Source organism: Miniopterus natalensis, chromosome 4 (genome assembly GCF_054644295.1).
Source record: "Miniopterus natalensis isolate mMinNat1 chromosome 4, mMinNat1.hap1, whole genome shotgun sequence".
Classification (NCBI taxonomy): domain Eukaryota; kingdom Metazoa; phylum Chordata; class Mammalia; order Chiroptera; family Miniopteridae; genus Miniopterus; species Miniopterus natalensis.
Window position 1 is genome coordinate 75,259,774 of NC_142084.1, and position 8,634 is coordinate 75,268,407.

The 8,634-nt window shown below is 48.9% G+C and overlaps 1 protein-coding gene across 1 annotated transcript in view; it reads right to left on the reverse strand.

Annotated features, from left to right (window-relative positions):
- The window catches only part of LOXL2 (lysyl oxidase like 2), an 86,319-nt gene extending 78,510 nt beyond the window's left edge, over nt 1–7,809 (reverse strand). The window contains exon 1 of the mRNA XM_016211726.2: nt 7,667–7,809. The gene's annotated coding sequence lies outside the window, so the exon portion shown is untranslated. The remainder of the gene's footprint in view (nt 1–7,666) is intronic.
- Nucleotides 7,810–8,634: the final 825 nt, after the last annotated feature.

An 8,634-nucleotide genomic window follows, 5' to 3' on the forward strand; every position in this document is an offset into this window, starting at 1 on the left:
TAGCATCAAAAAGAATAAAATATATAGAAATAAATTTAACAAATGAAATGTAAAATTTATACTCAGAAAACTATAAAACATTGTTGAAAGAAATTAAAGATCTAAATAAATGGAAAAACATACCATGTTCTGGGGCTGGAAGACAATATTGTTTGGCGTTGTTTTTTTGAAAGACTTAATATTGCCTGGCCGGGCGTGGCTCAGTGGTTGAGCATCGACCTAGGATCCAGGAGATGGAGGTTCGATTCCAGGTCAGAGCACATGCCCGGGCTGCGGGCTCCATCCCCAATGACTCTCTCATCATTGATGTTTCTGTCTGTCTCTCTCTCCCTCTCCTTTCCTCTCTCTGAAATCAATAAAGATATATTTAAAATAAAATAAAATTAAAATTAAAAAAAAAAAGAAAGACTAAATATTGTTAAAATGAGAATAGATATTGATCTACAGGTTCATCACAATCCTTGTCAGAAACCCAACTGACCTTTTTGTGGAAACTGACAAACTGATAAGGAATTAGTACTCAGAATGCATAAAAACTCTTACAAGTCAATAAGGAAGTAAAAAGCAACCCAATTTAAAAGTGGACACAGACTTGAACAGGCATTTCCTCAAAGACATACAAATGGCCACCAAGCACATGAAAGTTGCTCAACATCACTAGTCAGTAGGGAAAATGCAGATCAAAACAGCAATGGAACAGCACTTCACACCTTCTAGGATGGCTATGATTTTTTTTAAAAGAACAGGAAAAAGGAGGTGTTGGCAGGGATACAGAGAAACTATAACCCTCACACATTGTTGGTGGGAATGTAAAGTGGCTCATCCACCATGAAAAACAATTTAGCAGCTCCTCAAAAAGTTAAACATAGAATTACCCTGTGACCCAGTAATTCCACTCCTACTTATATACCCAAGAGAACAGAAAACAGATGTTCAAACAAAACTCATACACAAATGTTTAGAGCATCATTATTCATGATAGCCGAAAGGCAGAAACAACCCAAATGCCCACCAGCCACGACTGGATAAACAATGGGGTACAGCGAACAACGGAACATCATCTGGCCATAGAAAGGAGTGAAGTGTGTATACATGCCACAGCGTGGAGGAAGCTTGGACACATTACGTGAAGTAAAAGGACCATATATTATGATTCCATTTATGTAAATATCCAGAATTGGCAATACACCGACAGAAAGTAGATTAAAGGCCATTTAGGAGTGGGGATGGGGAGTTGGAGGAAAAGGGGGCGATGGTTATGGGGGGCCAGTTTCTCCTTGTGGTGACGAAAGTTCTAAAATGGACCGTGGTAATGGTTGCACATACCCGTGAATAGACTAAAATCCATTGACTTGAGCACTATAATGGGTGGATTATACGATATGTGAATTATATCTCAGTCAAGCTGTTTAAAAATTGACTTAAACGACACTTTAGTTTAGCAGCATCTATCTAGTGAGCACCGTATTGGGCACCAGGAATCCCCAAGGAGTCCGCAGTCACAGCACAGAAACAGGCACCGAAACAGGGCTGGGAGGCAGCAACTAGGCCTGGGGATGAGGGACAGGGAACACTTCAGACAGCTAACGCCTGAGCTGGTTTTAAAGGAAAGTTTGAGGCTGACAGATTGGTGGGGGGTGGGGGGGTGGGGAGGTCATGCCAGGCCAGTCGGAAACAACACAGGGCATTCTGGGGGCCCGTGGGGTCCAGCATTGCAAGGGCTGGGCGGCGGGTGTGGCCAGGGGCCTGGAAGGCGTGGGGCTGGAGAGCCAGCAGAGGGGTGAGGAAACCGAAAGGGAAACGGGAATGTCCTGCTGAGAAGTGGCCAGTTTTCCTTTGGGGAATGAGGGCAGAGCCAGGGAAAGGTAAGCGGGAGGGTGAGGGGGCAGACCGTGATCTAGAGCAGGAGTCAGCAAGCCGCAGCCCACGGGCCCAGCCTGGAAATAGTTTTTGTAAATAAGGTTTCAGCGAAACACAGCCACGCTCGTTTCTTTCCTTATCTCCGGCTGCTTTCTCACTAACCCAGCAGAGTGGACCCGCTGCGACACAGGCTGTGAAATCTAAAATATTTGCTACCTGGCCCTTAGAGAAGTTGCACAACCCGGGCTCTAGAAATATCACTGTGGCTGTTGCATAAAGGTTGGTTTCGCACAGGTTAAGACGGAGGGAGGCGAGGCCAGTTAGGAAACGGGCAGCTCCCCAGGCAGTGGGTGACAGCTGGGGAACGTCCTGACGGCATGACACGGTTGCAACAGATGACGTAGGGGTTGGGAGTTGGGTGGAGAGGCAGGCCTGGCTTCGAGAGCTGCCAGGAAGGAAAAAACAACAAAAACACGTGAGGAATATCAATTTCAGAAAAGGATGAGAGACCCCACAGGGTTTCGCTGATGTCTAAATTGTAGTTTTTTCTGCTCAATCATTAAAATGGTACCTAAACATCACGTTCCGCAGAGGGCTGTCAGACAGGCCACCTGAATTCACGGCAGCTTCAAAGTATTTTAAAAGATTATTCTTACAATTTGGTTATGGACATACCAGAGCAATTCCAGATAACCTGATGATTAAGGGGTTGTGGGGGGGGGGGGAGCATCTGTAATACTTTCAACAATAAAGATCAATTTATAAAACAAAAACCAAAAGTCTGTCGAGATATATGCTTGGGATTGGTGGTGTTTACTCACGTACACCATCATTATTTTGGGGGGGTTGTTTACTTTAAAAATGTACTTTAATGTATATTGGTATTGGTTTTATAAAAGCTTTGGGAAGATATTTAGGGAAATATTTCTTCCTAGATCTTGGCCTCATGCGGGCACTCTGGAAAGCTGTGCTGTCTGTGCCAGGACAGCAGCGGGACCCGGGACAAGGCTGGGGGTGAGGAACGTTCATGGATCCAGACTCACGGAGGACAGTGTAAAAAAGCTGTCGAAGAAAATGAAGCAGTTCACAAGTCACCGATATAAGTTATCTTCTCATAAAGCACATGCTTTACAAGCAAGCGAAGTGATTTCCTCAGAAGATATTCTTATTTAGTATTACGTTGGTGACACATCAAGGGGAACATATGGGAGTTGTTGCCACGGGACATCCACGTGGCCAGATGTGTCTGCTTGTCTGACAGAGATTTTGACAATGAAAAAAAAAAAGAAAAATCACCATTCACATATAAAATTATAATATTAAAGGTATTCCAAGGAAAGGGATCAAAAAGCCTTGGGCAAGAAGAACGTATTAGCTCTTATCCTAATCACATCCTCATTACACACTGAGTCTCACTCTGTATCTGCACTTGCCACACACAACTTGCCTGGGTAGATTGTTTCTGCCAAGGGAAATGCAAACATTTTTTAAAACTCTGGGCAGAAATCTTATCTAAACTGTCACCATCATGCTTTACCACCCTCGGACAAGTGGCTATTCTGAAAGGGTAGTCCTGGTGCCTAAACGCTTCTCCAACACCGGTGGCACACCAGGTGTGTTCCCTGCCATCCATGCACCATGCTCACCAGCAGGAGTACAGCTGGAATCGCTAGGATAAGACGGTCTGAAGACTCACTTCAATGCAGACACAGCTGGAGACTTAGGAGATAAGCAGCGCATTGCTGTGGCTTTGTCTCTGTGGACATCTGCTTGGCTCTGCCTTTCTGCCCACAGTCACCAGTCCTGTTGGTTCTGTGGCCTTGCAGCAGGACAGAATCCAGCCATGCCATCTGAGCCCTCAAGGCCCACCCAGGGTCCAGAGTGCAGGGGGCTCTGTGTGGCACTGCCATGAAGATGGGTATGGAGGGTTTTCTCCAGGGGGAAATAAACAATAGTAATTACAAGCTGTGCTTCTCAACCCAGGCAGGTCCCTGGACAGGGGAACTGCACCTCCTAACAATCCCAAAACTATAAAAGGAAGCTACTGACATTGATCACCTAGAAATTCTACCCCAAGGAGACAGCCTGTTAGCTAAGGGGGAAGAGAATGTCTGCTTGCCAGAAGACGGTGGGGTTCAAGGCTGATGTTTTGCCCCTTTTGAGTTCTGCTGCTGAATAATGGGGTTGGAGCCACCCAGTTCCTCCATCCTGACTGGCTGTTTTATGGAAGGTCTGCCCTTTCCCTGTCTGTTTCAGGGCAATGAACAGAAGAGCAGAAAAATCTAAGGGTGAAGAAATGAGATTCCATCTTCCTACATAGCCAGCCAAGGAAAGAGAATTCTGACTCAAGAGCCTCATGTATAAGATGTAAAAATGATTTATCACCCCATTTCAAAGTGAATGAAGTTGCTAAAAGTAAAAATTCTGCTGTTCTATATCCTTACCAGACAAAGGCAGAATAAGCAAAGTTTTCCATAAATGAAGAAGGACTGTGGAGAATGTAGGAGTCTCCGATTAAAGATGTCTCCTGCCCAAATCCCTAGTGATGATCAGCGAGGGGTAATTGCTCTCAATGAGATTTCTTTCTGGGGCCTTTGCCTTTGTCTCGTCCAGGAATTCCAGCTGCAGGCATTTCACTCATCCTACCTATTTTCAGATCCAGGAGCCAGAGGGTGGGGGAAAACTATACCTCCTAATTCAGAGGGCCACCTCTGAGCCCCTGAGACATAAGTTGCTTTTGTACAGTTTAACAATAAACTGGAAAAGAAACCCAGGCTTCCTGGCCTTGCAGCCAGTTTATCTCCAGCACCAAATGGCCAATTACTAAATATTTCCACAGGGATTTATCACGGCAGGTGTATAAGAAGTGATAAGCCCAGGATGAAGCCACAGCCAAAGTGAATGCTTCAGGGAGAGAGCAGCTGATATTCCCTCACAGCTGTCCAGGGGTGAGGAGGTTAGGGCAGGTCCTGTCTCCATCAGTCACCAGCTGTGCCATCTGGACAGCTTATCTGTTTGTCATTTACTCAACTATAAAATGAACTCAAAAATACCCATCTCAGAGGGTGGGTGGAGGAGGAGAGAGTAACCAAAGAATTTATATGCATATATGCACAACCCAAGGACACCGACAATGGTGGGGAGAGGGACTGGGGAGGGAGATGGGACGGGGTGGAACGGGTCATTGGGGAGAAAAAGGGACATCTGTAATATTTTAAACAAAAATAAAATTAAAAAAATAAATAAAGTGGTATTTTAAAGTTTACAAAAAAACACACAAAACTGATGTTTGCCAAAAGAAAAATGTTTTCAAGCTTAGAGGATTGCTAACAATGACAGGAAAAGTAAATAAGCATTTAGATGTACATATTGTTAAATCTTGTCAAGGAAATGTTAATTGAAGTCAGGACTTCTTTTTGAAAGCATAACATAAAATTTCCACCAAAAGACTAAAAAAAAAAAAAATACCCACCTCACTCTTTAGTGGGACGTTGCAAGACTCAAACAAGGAATAGCACACAATGTGGATAAATTATAAAAATCAACGGAACTCAGGCCATCTGTAAAAAGGCATTTGGGGGGAAATTAGGAACATTTTGAACATGGAACTGGGGATTAGATGATACCAAAGAATGATTGGTAATTTTCTTAGGTACAATAATGGCATAATGATTATTTAATATTTGTAGAGATGCAATGACTTGATGTCTGGGATTTGCTTTAAAATACTTCAGTGAAAAAAGAGAAAAGAGATAGATAAAGCAAGGGTGGCAAAATATTAATAACTCTTGAAGCTGGGGGCCTTCTCTCTATTATGGTGTATATTTGAAAATTTTCAGGAAAATGATTTTTAAATAAACAAGGCAGAATTTCTTGGAACATTAGATAGCTTCACTGATGGTCACCTCTAGAGCACAGAAAATCTGTTTACTTCACAAGGTCCTTCCACGTAGGCCAACCATTGGTCAGAGGACAAAGACTTGGGACAAGGCAGGAAGAGACCCGGCCAGGACCCCAGATGTAAAGAGATAGAGGGAAGTGATGTCATGGGATTTCTGATCTGCCCTGCATCAAAATGTCAAGCGCATACTTTGTCTTCGGACCTAACTTTCATATTCAGCTTTGCCACTTAATGGCTAAGTGGCCTTAGACCAAGTCACTTTTTAATACAAAATCACAGAAACAAACAGATTCGAGCTCACGTGCACGTTCTCTCTGTCTCACACACGCACCACTGAGACTCAATCCCCAGGGGTCCACGGGGTGTGTGGGTGCATTTTGCCATGGGTTTGATGGTCATTCCAAGGACAGATACTAGGGGCCAGGAAGGGAAATAGGACAAAGAGGTGAAGGGGATTGATAATTTAGCTAAGGCATCGGCGGGTGAGTCAGTCATGCAGCTGAGGCAAATGAACACTCAGTCTTCCTCCGAAACCACATCCCTAACCATGAAGCACACAATACACCATAAACAAAGCGAAATAATTCCACAAGAGTGACAAATGGGCTTTGGGGGTTCCAAGACAGACAGGCTAGTCTGGTGTAAGGGATACCAGTTCGAGTCCCACCCACACTGACTACTAACCCAGTGGCCCTGATTTTCAGCACTTATCCTCTTCTGCAAAAAAGAAACGACTGGACTGATCTCTACAGTTGCAAGATTTTGGACGGCGAAATTAACTTGGGGCATGTTTCTGACTTTCAGGCCTATCTCTCTGAGGTTTCCTACACGAGGAGTTGAGTCCCCCACCCCCACCCCACCGAGTCTCGCGCCTTGTCCCCTCCCCTCCCCTCCCCCCTGATATTTGGTGATGTTTACTGGGGTGGGAGGCTGAGAGAGAGCAAAGAATCCCAATCATGCTTCTTTCTTCCAATCATTTCTGTTCCTATTCTGGCGCTGATTTACGGCGCTACCTCAGGCAAGCTGCTACACCCGGAGGGCTCCCCGAGTTTGGCGGGTGTGGGGGCGAAGCGCAGTGGCCGAAGAGCCTGCGTAAAAGTTGCAGTCACCGAGGACCGCAGGAGTATCTCGTAAGGCTAGGATTAGCTCTCCCCCGGAGCGATCCTGCACACACGACCCGTGGGCTGCCTGTGCCGGTTCTGTCCTACTCCAGGGCCTCTCTGTCCTAACGGCGGGAGAGGCTCCCTGGGCCCCGGGCGAGCCAAGGCTACCGCGCCTCTCCTCCCACAGGACTCAGGGTGCTGGGGCGCTCAGCTGAGCCTTACTGGAAGGCCGAGGAGAAACTCGGGTCCGGGCAGTGGACGCTGGAGTTCCCAGGCTCAGCCCCAGTAGCCCCCACCCCACCCCCACTCCGCTCCGGCCGGGTGCGCACCACATTTCCAAAGCCACCGCGCACTGCGACCCCTGTCCTCTGCGCGCCCCGCATCCCTCAAAGCCAGAACTCCGGGCACGAACACAGTCCCAGTGTCCCTGGCCCCACGCTACACCCCCTAGACACCTATCGCACACTGAGCCTCGACTGGCTCCGTCCTGCCTGGTTGAAGGCGTCCCAGGCGAGCAAGGAATCGAGCGCCCCACTCGCTCCCTGGGGCGCGCCAGCCGCGCCGCCTGGCCCCGGCTCCAGCGAGGTGGGGCTGGGTGGGTCTGCCCGAGTCCGGAGGGGGGACCCGCTGGCCTGCACGGCCCCGCATCTCTCTGAGCTAGAAACCTCCAGCGTGTGTGCCGCCGTCCAGGTCCCGGGAACCCCACGCGCGACGGAGAGACGGCCTCGCGGGGAGTAGAGCCTGGAGACCCCGCGTGGACGCTCCCCTTCCCCTCGAACCCCTGCGCTCCCTGCGCTCTTACTTGGTAGAAGGGGTCCTCCCTGGCTTGGCTGGGGCCAGGTTTTCCACGGTGGCCCCTGTCCGTGCCCGTCGCCGCCTAGCCCCTTCCCGAGCCGAGGGGCCGTTGGAGAGGGCGAGCCCCAAATTCCCGGAGCCGCGAGCTGGAGCAGCTCCTTCACGCGTTTCCCTGTACTTTTAAAGGAGACCAACAGCAACCCCTCCCCCGGCCCCACCCCCTTCCCGAGCCCGGCCCCACCCCCTTCCCGGGCTGGGCCCCGGCCCCCAGCTCCTTTTGTTGTAATTGCAGCGCGGTCACCCCCGAGGCCAAGGGGGCTGCACCGAAGGCGCAGCCCAGGCGCCGGCCCTTTACACCCGGCTTTCGGGGCCCGAGTCTCGAGGAGCCAACTTTTCCTCCGGAGGGTTCCTCCGCTCCCCACCTCCACAACGCTCCCGGGATTTAACCCTTTGGCTGCCTTCTCTGCCAGCACGAGGGTCCGAGACTAATCCAGCTCCCGACCCAAAGAGCCCAGCACTGCCGGGCACCTAGACGCTCAATAAAACCCGATGAATAAAGGAGTTCAGAAACGTTCATCCGTCTCGCCTGGGTTTCTCCTCGTGGGGAAAGCAGATTCTGAGCGTGACACAAGCAACCCCCTTTCTTCCAGCAGACCACATCGCCGGGCTTCTCCAGAGATCTCTCCCTCCCCTGAGGATCAGTAACCTCCAAAGTCCACCCCGCTCCCGGAAGGGAGGCAGGGCCAAGATGAACAAACCCTGCTCTTAGGGGACTGAACAGGCCACAGCTAAGGGGCTGTGTGTTGTGCAGGGACATTCCATGCCTGCCTCAGAGGCTCACACCAGGGGCAGAGTGAGGAGGTCAGGAGGTTAGGGGAGCCCCCTCTGTGCTGATTCCCAGGGCTCCTAGAACAAGGGCCAGGCTTCACCGGGCAGGAAGCAGAGAATTATTTATTTATTTATTTATTTATTTAT